This window comes from Choloepus didactylus, chromosome 2 (genome assembly GCF_015220235.1).
Source record: "Choloepus didactylus isolate mChoDid1 chromosome 2, mChoDid1.pri, whole genome shotgun sequence".
Lineage (NCBI taxonomy): Eukaryota > Metazoa > Chordata > Mammalia > Pilosa > Megalonychidae > Choloepus > Choloepus didactylus.
Genome location: NC_051308.1, coordinates 198,362,676 through 198,379,059, shown reverse-complemented (window position 1 = coordinate 198,379,059; position 16,384 = coordinate 198,362,676). Strand labels below are relative to the sequence as shown.

Here is a 16,384-nt window from a genome sequence, read left to right as displayed (position 1 = left end):
GTCAATAAGTATTAGGTTGAACCATGTAAAACTGCAGATATTCTATAGCTTTTGACTTACAAAAACAGCAATTTCATAAAGCTCAACCTAATATAACTCTTACGGAGAACAATTTGATAACACTTATCATAATTTAAAATCCTCGTATCAATTCTATTCCTAGGAATTTATCCTACAGCCATACCTGTTCATGTGTAAACAACACTTCTGTACAAAGATATTTGCTGTAGCATTGTTGATCATGGAAAGGTTGAAAACAACTTAAATATCCACAAAGAACTGGTTGAATAAATAATACATCTATAAAATGAAGTACTATGCAGTCATTATGAAGAATTAGACAGAACTGAATTACTTATATATAGCAACAGAGAGGCAACATAGTATAGTAGCTGAGAGCAAGGGATCTAGAACCAGACTGTCACTATTGGAATGGAGATCTACCACTCACTGACCTTGGGCAAGTTACATGACCATTCTGTTCCTATGCTTCCTCATTTGTAAAATGGGGATAAACTGTTACCTATAACATATAGTTATGATGATTAAATAAATTATTACATATAAAGTCTTTCAAAGAGTGCCTGGCATACAGTAAGTGGTCTATAAAAGTCAGCTATTATTATTCTCCACAAAATGGCTTGTTAAGTGAAAAAAACTAAGGGTACAGAATAAAATACATAGTATACTAATAATGAAACTTTTACAAAGGAATATATAAATGTACGCTTGTATATGAATATAATATATCTGGAAGAATGTACAAGAAGCTAATATCATTGATTGCCTTCAGGCAGGGGAACTGGATGGATGGAGGATGGGGAAGGAGAAAAACTTAAAACACTTCATACTTTCTGAATTATTTTAGAAAAACATTAAATGATATATTTACTTTTAAAATGTCTACAGTAAAGTAGCCTTTTAAACTTTGTTTAAAACTACATTTTCTCAACTTATTTGTCTATAGAACACTTTTTTCAAGGAACCCTAATCATTTAGTGTTCCAAGAAACACCATTCTGGAAACATTGCTGTAGGCAATACAAAGCCTAGAAATTTGCAAAAGAAAGGAATGGCATATTCAGAGCAGACATTTGGGACTTTTTAAAAATGGTGTTCTCTTTTGGTCATGATATTACTTCTTTTATTGCATATCCAACCCTGAAATGCAATTGTTTCATAGCATGCATAAGCAAGAGAAAACAAATTCTAGAATGCATGCTTTGAGACTAAAACCAAAGACACAAATACAGCTTTTGTCAGCAAAAAAATATATGTGTTTACACTAACTTTGTAAATATGTCACAGGATCACATTGTGGTGTTTTCCTTCACCAAATCCAATTCTTTTCTAGAGAAGATCAGCCCTGGGTACTTGGAACTGCCTTCTCATTGCCTAGATAACCAGCCCCTCAGTGAAGGCCCTCCCAGGATCCCTCACCACTGACCCTCATCTCCACTCCCATGCTGCCACTTCGTCCTCATTGCACCAGGGAGGCAGCTGCCAAGGATATGCAGGATGAAAATTTTGGCCAAATCCCATATGTTGTGAGTGGTAGATCCAGGAATGTCCCTAAGCAGTCTGCCTTGAGGAGCTTTTAACCTGCAATGTTTCCTGCAGGAAATATTGTTGTCCTCCTTCATATATATAGCAGTAACATCACACATCAGCTTCCTAACTTCCAAGATGAAAACTTTAATCACTCTAGAGTTGTAAGAGGTAGCTTTTATTTTTCAGCCTGCATTGAACAGGGGGCAGAAGGGTGGCTTCTCCCAAACAAAAGGGGAGGGTCAAGGCCCTGCACAGGCCATGACTGTTATTAAAGAATTCAGACCCCAAGAGCTGGGAAATTAGAAGCAGTTTAAGTTTGCCTTCCCCTCACCCTCTGTTGCAACACATGCCCATAGCTGGAGTGGGGTCTGCTGAGAATTAAAGACACAGTACAACTCTAGGGTGTGGGGAACAATGGGCTGACAATCACAATCTGCTGAGCAGGGCAAGAAAAGCACAGAATCAGAAGGTTTCACAGGAAAGACTGGTACCCTGCTGGGTCTCATCCCCAGGGAAACTTGATACTGATTTACACCCCCTTGTCTGGGAAAAACTGACTGGGATAGAACCTCTCTGGGGGAATGCTCCTCACGGAATCAGCCCCCCAGTAAAAGTTGCTAGAGGTAACAAAAGATGTGTTAAAAACCTACAGAGGCAAAAACAAAACAAAACAAAACAAAACAAAAACAGCAGACCAACATTTCCTGAGGAGGAGGAAGGAAGAGAAAGCTTTTTCCTGGGATTGAACAACTACAGAAAAAAAAAACAGCAATCTATATGCTGTCTACAAGAGATTCACTTTATTTATTTATTTTTTTATTTTTTTATTTATTTATTTTTTTATCATCATTTTATTGAGATATATTCACATACCACGCAGTCATACAAAACAAATTGTACTTTCGATTGTTTACAGTACCATTACATAGCTGTACATTCATCACCTAAATCAATCCCTGACACCTTCATTAGCACACACACAAAAATAACAAGAATAATAATTAGAGTGAAAAAGAGCAATTGAAGTAAAAAAGAACACTGGGTACCTTTGTCTGTTTGTTTCCTTCCCCTACTTTTCTACACATCCATCCATAAACTAGACAAAGTGGAGTTTGGTCCTTATGGCTTTCCCAATCCCATTGTCACCCCTCATAAGCTACATTTTTATACAACTGTCTTCGAGATTCATGGGTTCTGGGTTGTAGTTTAATAGTTTCAGGTATCCACCATCAGCTACCCCAATTCTTTAGAACCTAAAATAGGTTGTCTAAAGTGTGCGTAAGAGTGCCCACCAGAGTGATCTCTCGGCTCGTTTTGGAATCTCTCTGCCACTGAAGCTTATTTCATTTCCTTTCACATCCCCCTTTTGGTCAAGAAGATGTTCTCCGTCCCACGATGCCGGGTCTACATTCCTCCCCGGGAGTCATATTCCACGTTGCCAGGGAGATTCACTTCCCTGGGTGTCTGATCCCACATAGGGGGGAGGGCAGTGATTTCACCTTTCAAGTTGGCTTAGCCAGAGAGAGAGGGCCACATCTGAGCAACAAAGAGGCATTCAGGAGGAGACTCTTAGGCACAAATACAGGGAGGCCTAGCCTCTCCTTTGCAGCAACCGTCTTCCCAAGGATAAAACTTATGGTAGAGGGCTCAACCCATCAAACCACCAGTCCCCTATGTCTGTGGTCATGTTAGCAACCATGGAGGTGGGGTAGGCGAATACCCCTGCATAAGAGATTCACTTTAGACCCAAGGACAAAAATGGAAAGAAAATGAAAAGTTGGAAAAAAATATTCCATGCAAACAGCAACCAGAAAAGGGTGGAGGTAGCTATACTAATATCAGAAAAAAATAGGCTTTAAATGTAAAACAGTTTAAGAAAACAAAGAATGACATTATGATCTAATAGAAGAGACAATTTATCAAGAAGAAATAACAATAGTAAACATTTATGCACCTAGCAAGAGTGCCCCAAAATACATGAGGCAAAAACTGGCAACAGTGAAGGGAGAAATAGACACTTCTACAATAGTAGTTGGAGATTTCAATACACCACTCTCATCAATGGATAGAACATCTAGACTGAAGATAAATAAGGAAACAGAGATCTTGAATAATATGACAAATGAACTAGACTTAACAGACATTTACATAGCAATGCACCCCTCAACAGCAGGATATACATTCTTCTCAAGTGCCCATGGATGATTCTCCAGGATGGACCACATGTTGGGTCACAAAGACTGAATTTTAAAATTTAAAAGACTGAAATTACACAAAACACTTTCTTAGATCATAATAGAATGAAGCTGAAAATCAATAACAGGTGAAAGGCTAGAAAATTCACAAATAAAAGAAGCTAAACAACACACTCTTAAACAACCAGTGGGACAAGGAAGAAATTACAAGAGAAATCAGTAAATATCTCAAGGCAAATGAAAATGAGACTACAACATATCAAAACTTATGGGATGTAGTAAAGGCAGTTCTGAGAGGGAAATTTATTTTCCTAAACAGCTATATTAAAAAAGAAGAAAGAGCAAAAATTTAAGACTTAACTGCTCACCTGGAGGAACTAGAAAAAGAATAGCAAACCAACCTCAAAGCAAACAGAAGGAAAGAAAGAACAAAGATTTATTTGTTATAAATAAAATTGAGAACATGAAAACAATAGATAGAATCAACAAAACCAGAAGTTAGCTCTTTGAGAAAATTAATAAAGTCAATGGATGACAAAGAAAAAAAGAGAAAAGATGCAAACAAATAAAATCAGAAACAGGAGAGGAAACATTACTTACTCTGCAGAAATAAAAGAGATAATGAGAGGATACTAAGAGCAACAGTATGTTAACAAACTAGACAACTTAGACAAAATGGACAACTTCCTAGAAACACATGAACAACCAACATTGACTTGAGAGATATAGAAGACTTCAATAAATTAATCACAAGAGATTGAATCAGTCATCAAAAACTTTCCAAGAAAGAAAAATCCAAGACCAGATAGCTTCACATATGAATTCAACCAAGCATCAAGAATTGTACCAATCCTGATAAAACGCTCTTTAAAAAATATTTGCAAATCTATTACACAAGCATATTATAAGAATCATATACCATGGCCAAGAAGCTTTTATTCCAGGTATGCAAGAGTAGTTCAACACAAGAAAGTCAATCAGTGTACTACACCACATCAACAAATCAAAGGGGAAAACAACACGATCATCTCAATTGATGCAAAAAAAGCATCTGACAAAATTCAGCATCCTTTTGTGATGAAAACACTTCAAAGGATAGGAATAGAAGGAAATTTCAACAGGATAAACATTATACACAGATAGCATCACATTTAATGGGGAAAGACTGAAAGCTTTCCATCTAAGATCTGGAACAAGATAAGTATGCCCACTGTTACCATGGTTATTCAACACTGTGCTGTAAGTTCTAGATAGAGCAATTAGGCAAGAAAAAGAAATAAACAGTATCCAAATTGGAATGGAAGAAGTAAAACTTTCACTGTTTGCAGATGGCATGATCCTATATGTAGAAAACCCTGAAAAATTTACAGCAAAGCTAGTAGAGCTAATAAAGAAGTTCAGCAAAGTGGAAGGATACAAGATTAACTGGCAAAAATCAGTAGTGCTCTAAGCAAATTCTGCAAATAAACACACTACATCCCTCTGTTGGGACATGACTCCCAGGGATGAGCCTTGGCCTAGCATTCTGGGATTGAGAATGCCTCCTTGACCAAAAGGGGGAAATGAAATGAAACAAAATAAAGTTTCAGTTGCTAAGAGATTTCAAATAGAGTTGAGAGGTTATTCTGGAGGTTACTCTCATGCAAGCTTCAACCAGATGTTGCAAATTGCCTACGTATGCCAAGCCCCAACCAATAGCATTCCTGAAAACTCTAAAGAATACCTGTGCTTTATCTAAGAGTCTGTAAATGTTTTACTTTTTATTTCTTCAGAAGAAGAAAAACTTTTATGTTTTTCAGAAACTTAAGGCCTCCAAATTGTTCCTATGCCAGATCATATCCAGAATATATAAAGAGATCCTAAAACTCACAATAAAAGATAAACAACCCAACTAAAAGAAGAACAAAATATGGATAGACAGTTTTCCAAAGAAGAAATACAAATGGCTCAGAAACATATGAAAAAATGCTCAACTTCACTAGCTACTAGGGAAATGCAAATCAAAACCACAATGAGATATGATCTCACACCTACCAGAATGGGTACTATTAAAAAAAAAAAAAAAAACAGAAAACTACAAGTGCCGGAAAGGATGTGGAGAAATAGGTACACTTATTCAATGTTGGTGGGAATGCAGAATGGTATAGCCACTCTGGAAGGCAGTTTGGTGGTTCCTCAGGAAGCGAAGTATAGAATTGCCATATGATCCAGAATCCCATTACTAGGTATATATTTGGAAGAACTGAAAGCAGGGACACGAATAGACATTTGCACACCAATATTTACAGTGGTTTTATTCATGATTGCCAAGAGATGGAAACAGCTCAAATGTCCATCAACTGATGAGTGGATAAACAAACTGTGGTATACATATATGATGAAATATTATGCAGCCCTAAGATAGAATAAAGTCATGATGCATGCAATAACATGGATGAACCCTGAGGTCATTATGTTGAGTGAAATAAGCCAGAAATAAAAAGACAAAAACTGTATGATCTCACTAATACAAAGTAACTATAATGAGCAAACTCTGAGAGCTAAATTTGAGAACACAGGTTATCAGGAGATAGAAAGAGAGCCAAGATTGGGCATTTGATGCTTAAGGAGTACAGAATGCTTATCAGATTGCTTTTAAAGGTTCAGAAACGGATAGCACAATACAGTGTGAGGGTAACACAATATTGTAAGTTTAATGAACAAAGCTGAGTATGCATATGGTGAAAGAGGAAGGCTAGGGGCATGTATGACATTAGAAGGAAAGACAAGAGGATAAAAACTGGGACTGTATAACTTAAAACCTAGAGTGGGCAATGATGGAGGTTAATTGTACAAATATAATAAAGTTTTTATATGAACAAGAACAAATGTATGTCACTATTACAAGGTGTTAAAACTGGTACAGTATATGGAAAAATACAATTAACATAAACTAGGATCTATAGTTATCTGTAACATTGTAATATTCTTTCATTAATTATAACAAAGACAATATACCAAAGATTAATGTCAATAAGTGGGGGGGGGGGGGTCAAAAGGGAGGGGTATGAGATTTTTTTTCTTTTCTTTTCAGAAGAAATGGAAATGTTCTCATATAAATTATGGTGGTGAATTCATAACTATGTGATTATATCAGCAGCCATTGACTGTACACTTAGGATGGACTGTAAGATGTGAATAACTGTTTACGAAAAAAGAGTAGATCAGCTAAGAAATATTCATAAAGCTCTCACTTCATCCCAGGCACCATGGTAGACTTGAAGATACACTGAACAAAACAGACATTATCTCTGCCTCAAATAGCTTACAGCCTTGCAATAAATACAGATACTGAGTTAACTATTTAAATTAATTAAATAATTTCAAGGGGAAAAATTGTTGCAAAGGGAAAGTAAGGATGCTATGAAAAGATAAAATGAGGTCCTACTTAGTTTGGAGGACCAAGGAATGCTTCCCTGAGGAAATAATTCAAGCTGACACTTGATAAATTAGGTAAAGTTTTCCAGGAAAAGAAAAGAAAGAACACTCTCAGCAGAGGTAACAGCATTTGGGAGGATCCAATGGAAGGAGAGGACATGGTACATTCAACAATCTGGAAGAAGTACTGTGAATGAAGTACAGAGAGGGAAAGACAAAGTAATGCAACACGTAAAATGAGGCTAAGAGCCTCCGTGTGGGCTCAGCATGATGCCAGGTGCTAACAGGAAGACCAAGACAAGGAGAATGACATCACCTGTCCTCAAGAAGCTTAGGAGGCATTTGTAAAAGTCCAAAAGAGGAGAAAGAAAGGAATTAACTTTTACTGAGGAAACAATGGTCAGGTCTTGGGCTGCTTCCAAAATATTAACTCATTCAATTCTTAGAAAGACCCTTTAAGGGTGGAGCTCTTCCCCCCATTTTATAAAAGAGGATTAAAAAAGTTTACTAAGATGACTTTCCTAAAGTTTTGCAACTAGTAAATGGTAGAACCAGTATTTGACTCCAGATGAGACTTCCCAACCCCTGCTTGTAGTAGCTACTTCATGGGCTAGAGATAAAGAGAATAGGAACCTGGGTGGGAAGCAGTGGGAATAGAGAGGAAGATAGAGATAAGAGATCTTGAGAAGGGCTTGTGTACAGAGAATCCATCTGTGGGAAATGAAGACCCTGTTCTATCCCTGTGGACCGAAATGCTTTGGAAAACAAACAAAAAAGAAAAAGCACAGATCTCAGAAAGGAACACATTCCTTATAGCAAGTGATTGCTTCACTGGAGTGTTCTTTAATGCCTGTAGGAAGCAGGCCATTAAAATGACCATTTATGTTACCCAGATATTAGGTGGGGCATTCCTATCTCTGAGAGATCTAAGAAAATGGACATTTACTCCCCCATTCCCCCTGGATGAGTGGGACGTCCTCCCCACACCCAACTCCTAGTTTCAGACTATGCAAGTCCAAAGTCTTTCCTCTGATTATAAGAATTCTCAGAGGCTTGATCCTCAAAGTGCCCTCTCATCTCTAGTACTGTGTCAGCACTTGCTGCCTCTATCTAGTCCATATCTATCAGGGTGTGAAACTCAGTCCCTTTACCAGATGTTTCTCTCTCTCCTTTCTCTCCTCTCTCTCTCTCTGTCTCTCTCTCTCTCACACACACACACAGGCATATTTCACTTACACAAACCATTCCCTGGATTTATCCAACAAAACAAAATACGTGGGAGTTACTGGAATGGATCATGTCAGGTTCATGTCAGGTGGTACAAACATTCCTCTATCTCACTACCTCAACCTGCTCTCTCTCTTCAACCTGCCCCTTCCCTGTTTACTTCTTTTCCCCTTTAAACTCTGATACAGAAAAGCAAATTTGTCATCTCTTCTCAGGCATAATACATTATCCCTGCAGTTTCACCCTTCAGCCAAAGAAGTTCATCAAAGCATATCTTCCAAACAAATACAGAACTCTCAATGAAGGTAATTAAGGTGAATGTCAGTTTCCAGGTTGCTATAACAAATACCACACAATGGGCTGACTTAAAAATGGGAATTGATTGTCTCGTGGTTTTGGAGGGTGGAAGGCTTGCTTCTTCCCAGTGTCAGTAGCCTTCTGGCTGACTGGCAATCCTTGTTTTCCTTGGCTATTCCTGTCACATGGCAAGTTCCTCTCCTTTCTCTTCTGGGTTCTTGCTAACTTGTGCTTTCTAGTTTATCCCAAGACTTTCTCTCTATAAGGCCTCCAGTAATAGGATTAAGACCCATCCTTAGTTAATTTGCCACATCTTAACTGAAAATAACATCTTTAAAAGGTCCTATTTCTAATGGGTTCAAACCCACAGGAATGGGGCCAAAATTAGGAACATGACCCCCTTCCCCCAGAATACATAACTTGATCTACCACAGTGAATAAGATTTTCTCCATCTCCTTCCAATTACTATTTTTATTACAACTAAAAATGATAGTACTTAATAAACATTATCTCATTTAATCCTCACTATAGTCCTGTGACAAAGGTATTATGTTACTTATTTCACTTATTAGAAAATTATTGGAGGAAGTTAGTTCAATGACCTGTTCAAGGTCACAAAGCAAGGGAGAGGAGAAGCCTGTATTGTAATCCAGGATGTACTGCTGTGCTTTCTCCACCAGGAAACCATATCTCTCATTCTTCTGGAGGATCTCAAATGGTTAAGAGGATGGACAAGGGCAAAAAAAGAAGATGCTGAAATTCTACCAAAAAAGTAGGGTAGGCTGCATTTCTAGGCAGGACAAGCAGTTTTCCAAATCTTCTCTTGAGCTCTTAGGTTGGGATAATTGATCTCCTGTGTGACAGTTTCAAATTGCATGTCACTCAGCAGAAAAGTATGGTTTGATGGGTCCACAGAAGAAGGAATGGGGGAAAGGAGGAGAAAAAACATTTAAAGAAGCACAAAATTTAATTAAGAAAAACATTAGATCAATTAAGACTAAAGGGTGGTATAAAACATTAAGTTAAAACATGTATTAGTGTGACATTTGCATTTTTATGAAGTATGAATCACAAAGACAATATATGCAGCTAAATTTCAGTTAACTCCCTTTTAAAAGTCTTGTTACCATGGCAATGCCAAGAATGAGTTTTCACAGGATGTAAGATATGGATTTTTTTATTTCTTAAAAGCAGTTTAAATAAAAACTACCAACAGCATGGCCTCTTTTCATTTCTCTTACATGACCAAGGGTCACTGAAAATAAGAATCACCTACACATCTATTCCAAAAATTACACAGAAGAAAAAGTACTAAAACATGAACTGGATTTCCCAGTTTCATTTATTTTATTTTTATTCATTTTTAGCCTCTGTTATATTTTTAATAGGTTCATTCAGCAAGCTATGCCTAGAAAAACATTCTAATTGTGAGAGAGACAAAAGAGACTATTGTCTTCTTGGCATTCTCTATAATCCTACTTCTGCTGGTTCAATTAGAGAACTTTTTAATAACAGCTACTCTCATTACTCAGATCAGTTAAAATTCCACTATGAAGGCTATCTTTGACACCAGCAGCTAAATAGTTCGCCTTCTGAATTCCATATCTAAGAAAAGTTGCCCTAGTCTCTAATGAGTAATAGGGGATTGAGGTTTCTAGGCTACAAAAATCCTATTGTGGCAAAAAAAAAAAGCAGAAACCTAATTCTGAAATCAATACTGTATTACTCTCTCCACAGGCAAGAGCTGCTGGGTCAGGGGAATCATGAAAAATTCATAGAAGAGGTGGCCAAGTCATCCATAAGTTAGGGAAAACGATGCTATCTCTAAAGATCCCCTGAACAATCGAAAGCACTTAATAGATTTCACTGTGGGTAAGATTTCATCTAGGTGCCTTAATGCTGCTGTGATCTTATTTTTGACAGTCAATGAGGATGTTTTGATCTATATTTATAGGGTCCTATTTACGTTAGTTCTTAGCCTCTCTATAGCATTTGGATAGTAGTGGTCACAAGGATATGGCCTGAAGCTGCCTAAACCCAGGAGATTCTCTTGATTGGTCTTTGTTCCCCACAATTCTCAAGGGAACAAATCTTTGTGTTAGATTCTTTAAACTCATTTAATTCTCATGACAGCCTCACAAATTAAGCATTATTATTATTATTTCTATTTTATGCGTTAGGAAATGAAGTTCAGGAAGGTGAGATGACATATCCAAGATCACACAGTAAGTAAGAATGGGAATCAGGATTCTGGCCCAGGTATTTCTGACTCCAAAGACCCCAAGAACTCAGGAAACAAATTTGGTTGCCCCAAAGGACCTTAATTTCATTTCTATCTCCCTTCATTTAAGGATACTTAACTATATTTAGTCAATCTACCACATTCATGGCATCACAGCAGACAAGTCTCTGTGTAGGCCTGGGCTACTGTCTCTGGCCCCTCCAATCCATTTTATGCTCTTGCTCTCATATGTTTCCCAACAACTACCTATATGTTAAAATACAAAGTCCTCAGCCTGACATCCTACCCATACTTCAAAATTTAGTTCAAAGGATAGTCTCTCTATGATACCTATACAAATAAAGGCTATTACGATTATTATGAACTTTCCCTAGTGTGCCAACACCCCTGTACCCTTGTCAGCCATCATACCCTTGAGAGAGGCAGAAGTATTGCAGTGTTCATATTACCTGGTTGCCCCATCTTCTCCCAAACAATCTGACATCCAGAATTAGCTTTGTTTTGTTAAATTACACACTTATCTATCAAATGCTGCTATTTAGGATAAAGCCAAAACCCCTCAGCCTGAATTCAAGGTCTATTAGTTAGCCTCGGTCTTCTAAATTTTTATTTTCTATTTCTACTGATTTTGTAAATGATTCATTTACTTCAGACAGCCAGGTCACCACATAGACTCCCTAATGAGCCCTGCACATTTGTCAACACGCCTTTGTAAACACCATTCTCTTCACCTGGGATTTTTTGCCCTTGCCCTCTTAAGTATCCCTTAAAGCTTTGCTGGATCCTCATCTATTCTACAAGGCATTTTCTGGCCTTTCTGGCCATGGTAATTGCTTCCTCTCCTGCAAGTCAACCATATCATTTTTTCTATTCTTAAGAAGTACACTCTTCTTTAAATACACTTTACTCTTCGATGTACGTATTCAATGCACAGCAAGACTGTGATCTCCTTAAGGTCAAGATCAGCTGGGTCTTACTCAACTTTAAGGTTACAGAAGAGCCAGATACTGTGTTAGGTTTGTTCACTTTCACATTTCATTTAGTTTGGATTCTCCAGTCCAGCTGAAATTTCCCCTTTCTAAACTCCCTTGGCACTTTGGAAATTTAGCACTTCATAACGCATGCTCTTTTATTGCTTTGTATTTGTATTTTGAACAAAAGACAAATTTAACCAGTGATCTCCACAGCAGTTTTTAAGAGATCAGTAGTCACCATGGTTGAATTTACATAAGAGAAGCAAGACTGTCTATCCCCAAACAGTTTGCAAATATCTGGGTAAGATTCATTCATATGTTCAACTAACATTTTTCAAATGCCTTCTATTTTGGACGTACAGTGTTAGAGAATGGGGGCAGATACAAAGATGAGTAAAATAAACCTCACCTCTCCCAAGGTCTCACAGTCTAATGAGAAAGCTTCAACAGAAATATTAGGGTTTGTTCTTTAAAGAGTAGTAGAAGTTTACCAAGAAAGAAAAGGGGAGGAATCCACATGAGTAAAGGTCTGGAAGTTTGGGTCCATTCCAAAATACTGCCCATATTTTTTAAATACATAAATAATTAAGAAAAGACTTTTCTCATTCCATATTTCCCCATCCTATTCTGAATTTGTTTTACTTCCATAAAAAGAAATGACTTAGAAAGTCACTAGCCACAGAAATTCCTTATATATGGCAAGCTTTTTTATAAGCATTTAATGTTCTTTGTAATACGGATAAAAAGTAGGCCTAGCGAGCCTAGAGAGGTTGTTAGGCAAGCCTCAACCTTGATGGGAGAAAAGATGCATTGTTACCAGACCCATTCAGGCTTTAACCTGCTGAGGTAGACTGAGAGGCTTAATCCTACAAATTGTGTTAAAATACCCAGTCAGTGGCACCACCAAAGAAGAGGGCATTATGGATCACAAAGGAAGTCAAGCAGAAAAAACAAAGGAGATTTTTCACACTGGGCACTTGTGAAATGCTGTGGCTTTTGACATCTGTTTGGCAATGGCCTGGACATATTCCAAATCTGTTGATAATCCTATCATCACTGAAAGCATCTAATGGCCTGATCAAGAACTCAAAATATAGGATTCTTTTCTGTCCCTTGCTAGTAACAATAATAATGATGATTATGATCATAAAACTACTTCTTATTGGAAATCTATATTGTAATATGCTTTTTATATATATTTTCATATTTAATTCTCACAAGAACTCTGCAACGTAGGTATTCTCATCCCTCCCCACCATACACACACCACCACCACCATCAACATTTTTTAAAAGGGGAAACTGAATTTTAAATGGTAAGTGTATTAGCCAGGGTTCTCAAGGGAAAAATAACTGACAGGATACACACACACACACACACACACACACACACAAACACACACAAACTGGAAACCATAACCTAGCCAAGTTGACCCATGAACTTAACCATCAGAGCAAGTTTAACAGTAACTTTCCCAAGATCAAACAGATAGTAAATGGCAGAGCCAGCATTTGAACTCAGGTACAACTAGTACTGATGCTATACTGCATCACCTTTCATGAAGCACTCCTATATTGCCTAATGTTGGGAAAGTTCCACATGTAAGCACAGGGCTACACGTGCAAGGACAATGGCCAAGCATAGGACTGAAGGAAGAAAAAAGGTCACTTCCAAACACCAGAAGTCAATACCAAATATAGACAGCAATTCTGGAAGAAATTAAGCAGACATGTACTGGCTTTCTTACTGTATTTCATCATAATTATTTTAAGTTTTTAATATTATGGTTTATATTAAACCATAATATAATGAAAAAAGAATTCAATGAGAAGGGATAAAATCAGAAAAAATAATGAAGATAAAATAGACAAGAAGCAAAGTAACAGCCAATTAATCAAAACAGAATTTGGAGAAGAAAAAAAGATAGAGAAGGCTTATCACTTAAAATAATGTGAATTTAGTAAATGTGAATCAAGGGGTAAAGAAGCCAAGCCAAGCCATTATGATATAACAGAAAAGGAAGGGGATTAAAATCTGAAGACCTGAGTTTGAGTCATGCTACCACCATATAGCTCTGTAACCTTGAATAAGTAATTTAATTTCTGTGAATTCACTTACTTCATCTGCAAAATGAGAGAAATAAGATATTATTCCTTCGCAGGAGTAGGAGGATTAAATATGATAGCAAAAGTAAAGTGTTTTGTATGTCCTAAAAACACACTCAGAATTCAGTTATTTTTAGTATTTTTCTATTACCCAATGCCCTGAGAAGTTCAGAGTGGATCCACAAAGGCAAGGCATTTAGGATGAAACAACCTGAAGACAGTTTCAAAACAACAAATAAGTAAATGAAAAGCAGTAGAAAATAAAAAAGGGAAATAGGATAAGTTGGTCAGAGGAGGAAAAAGAAAAAAACTAATATTCATTGAGAGTCTGTTGCTGGGAACTTAAAAAACCATAAGCTTATTTCAGAGTCCTAATAACTTTACAAGGGTAGAGTCATTTACAGAGAAGAAAACTTAAATTCAAAGAGATGGAGAAATTTTGTCAGACTCCAAAACCCATATTTTGGAGTCTAAAGCATCCCAACTATATCAACAGCAAAAAACTGCTACCTTTCTCTCACGGAGGCTGTCTTAGTTTCCTAGAATTGCACCAACAAAGTACCACAAATTGAATGGTGTAAAACAATAGAAATTTACTGTTTCACAATTCTGGAGGCTAGAAGTACAAAATCAAGTTATCAGCAAGGCAATGCTCCATCTTAAATTGATGAAGAGAATCCTCCCTCCCTATTCTAGCTTCTGGCATTTGTTGGCAATCTTTGGATTTCCTTAGCTTGCAGAGGCATCACTCTGCTTCCTCCGTCTTCTCATGGCCTTCTCCCCAGTATCTGCCTGTCTCTCTTCACCCCTTCCTATAAAGACACTAGTCATAATTATTAGGGCTCACTCTAATCAAGATTGGCCTCATTTTAACTAATCCCATCTTCAAAGATTCTATTTCCAAATAGGGTCACATTCATGGGTCCAGGGGTTATGACTTGGGAGACACAATTCAACCCATAACAGAGGCTGAAGGTTATCTAAGAACTTCTCTAGGCTCTCTAGGCATGAAGGGGGTAGAGACATAGTGGTTACCAAAATCTGGACATGTAAAGGTTGCTTTAGGAGAGGAAGAATAAATACCCAAACTCACTCTCCTCTCCTCTGTGATCTCCTTCCAGTGCCTCTCACCAGCTAAACTTAACTGGAAGCCAGAATACAAGGGAGCCTGCTGATTCAGCCCATAGGGGGCTGCCTCCTGAAACACTATGCATGGTGGAAAAGAGTGAAGAGTGGATCTGTAGGGGCATATGGAAATTTCCCAGCACACTAACAAAATAGGCCAAATGGATTTTTAGATACCAGTCATATTGTTAGGGACAGATTCTTGCTCTTACCAGATATTGACTACAGAACTGAATGATTTAGATTGAGGTCATTGAACCTGGATAAGTAGCAGATATGGGATTTCAAGTAGAAAGAGAAGATGTGATTCACCATCAAAGCCTAAAATTTGTTTTTGTCCTAATTTCCCAGAAAATATTTTTAAAATTACAATAGAGTTGTTCCAGTTTGCTAGAGCTGCCATTACACAAAATACCAGAAATGGATTGGCTTTTATAAAGGGATTTATTTGGTTACAAACTTAAGTTCTAAGGCCATAAAAGTGCCAAACTAAGGCATCAACAAGAGGATATTGTCACTGAAGGAATGGCTGATGGCATTGGGAACACCTCTGTCAGCTGGGAAGGCATGTGGCTGGCATCTGCTGGTCCTTTGCTCCAGGGTTGTGTTGCAAAACGGCTTTCTCAAAAATGTCCCTGGGCTTCTGTCTTCACTCCTCTCTCTCAGCTCCTGTGCATCCTTGTTTCTTTTTCCCAGGGCATTTTTATCTAAGCATCCCGGGGTCCTCTTTTAGCTTCTCCAGGGCAAATCTGGGGCTTCATCTCTTAGCTTAGCATCTCCAAACACCCTTCTGTCCACATCTCCAAGCATCTCAAGCATCAGCAAGCATCTGGGTCTGTGTTGGCTCTTTTTAAAGGACTCCAGTGATCCAATTAAGACCTACCCTGAATGGGTGGGGTCCATACCTCCATGGAATTAATTTAATCAGAGGTTCCACCCTAATCAAGACTGATCAGTCTGCCCCCACAAGATTGCATTAAAGAATATGGCTTTTCTGGGGGACATAATACATGTCCCCACCCATTCAGGGTGGGACTAAATTAAATCACTGGAACCATATAAATGAGCTGACAAACAGAAGGAACTCACTGCAGCTGTGAGTGACATTTTGAAGAGCAAATGAGAGTGACATTTTGAAGAGGAGCTACAGCTAAGAGGGACACTTTTAAGAATGCACTAAACTGAGAGAGCAGCTGAAGATGAGAGACAGTTTGAAAACGGCCGTTGAAAGCAGACTCTTGCTCCGGAGAA

General features: G+C 37.8%; 1 protein-coding gene across 3 annotated transcripts in view; it reads right to left on the bottom strand.

Annotated features, from left to right (window-relative positions):
- Positions 1 to 16,384, bottom strand: part of AGBL4 (ATP/GTP binding protein like 4) — a 1,783,169-nt gene that overhangs the window by 1,234,093 nt on the left and 532,692 nt on the right. The window lies entirely within an intron of this gene.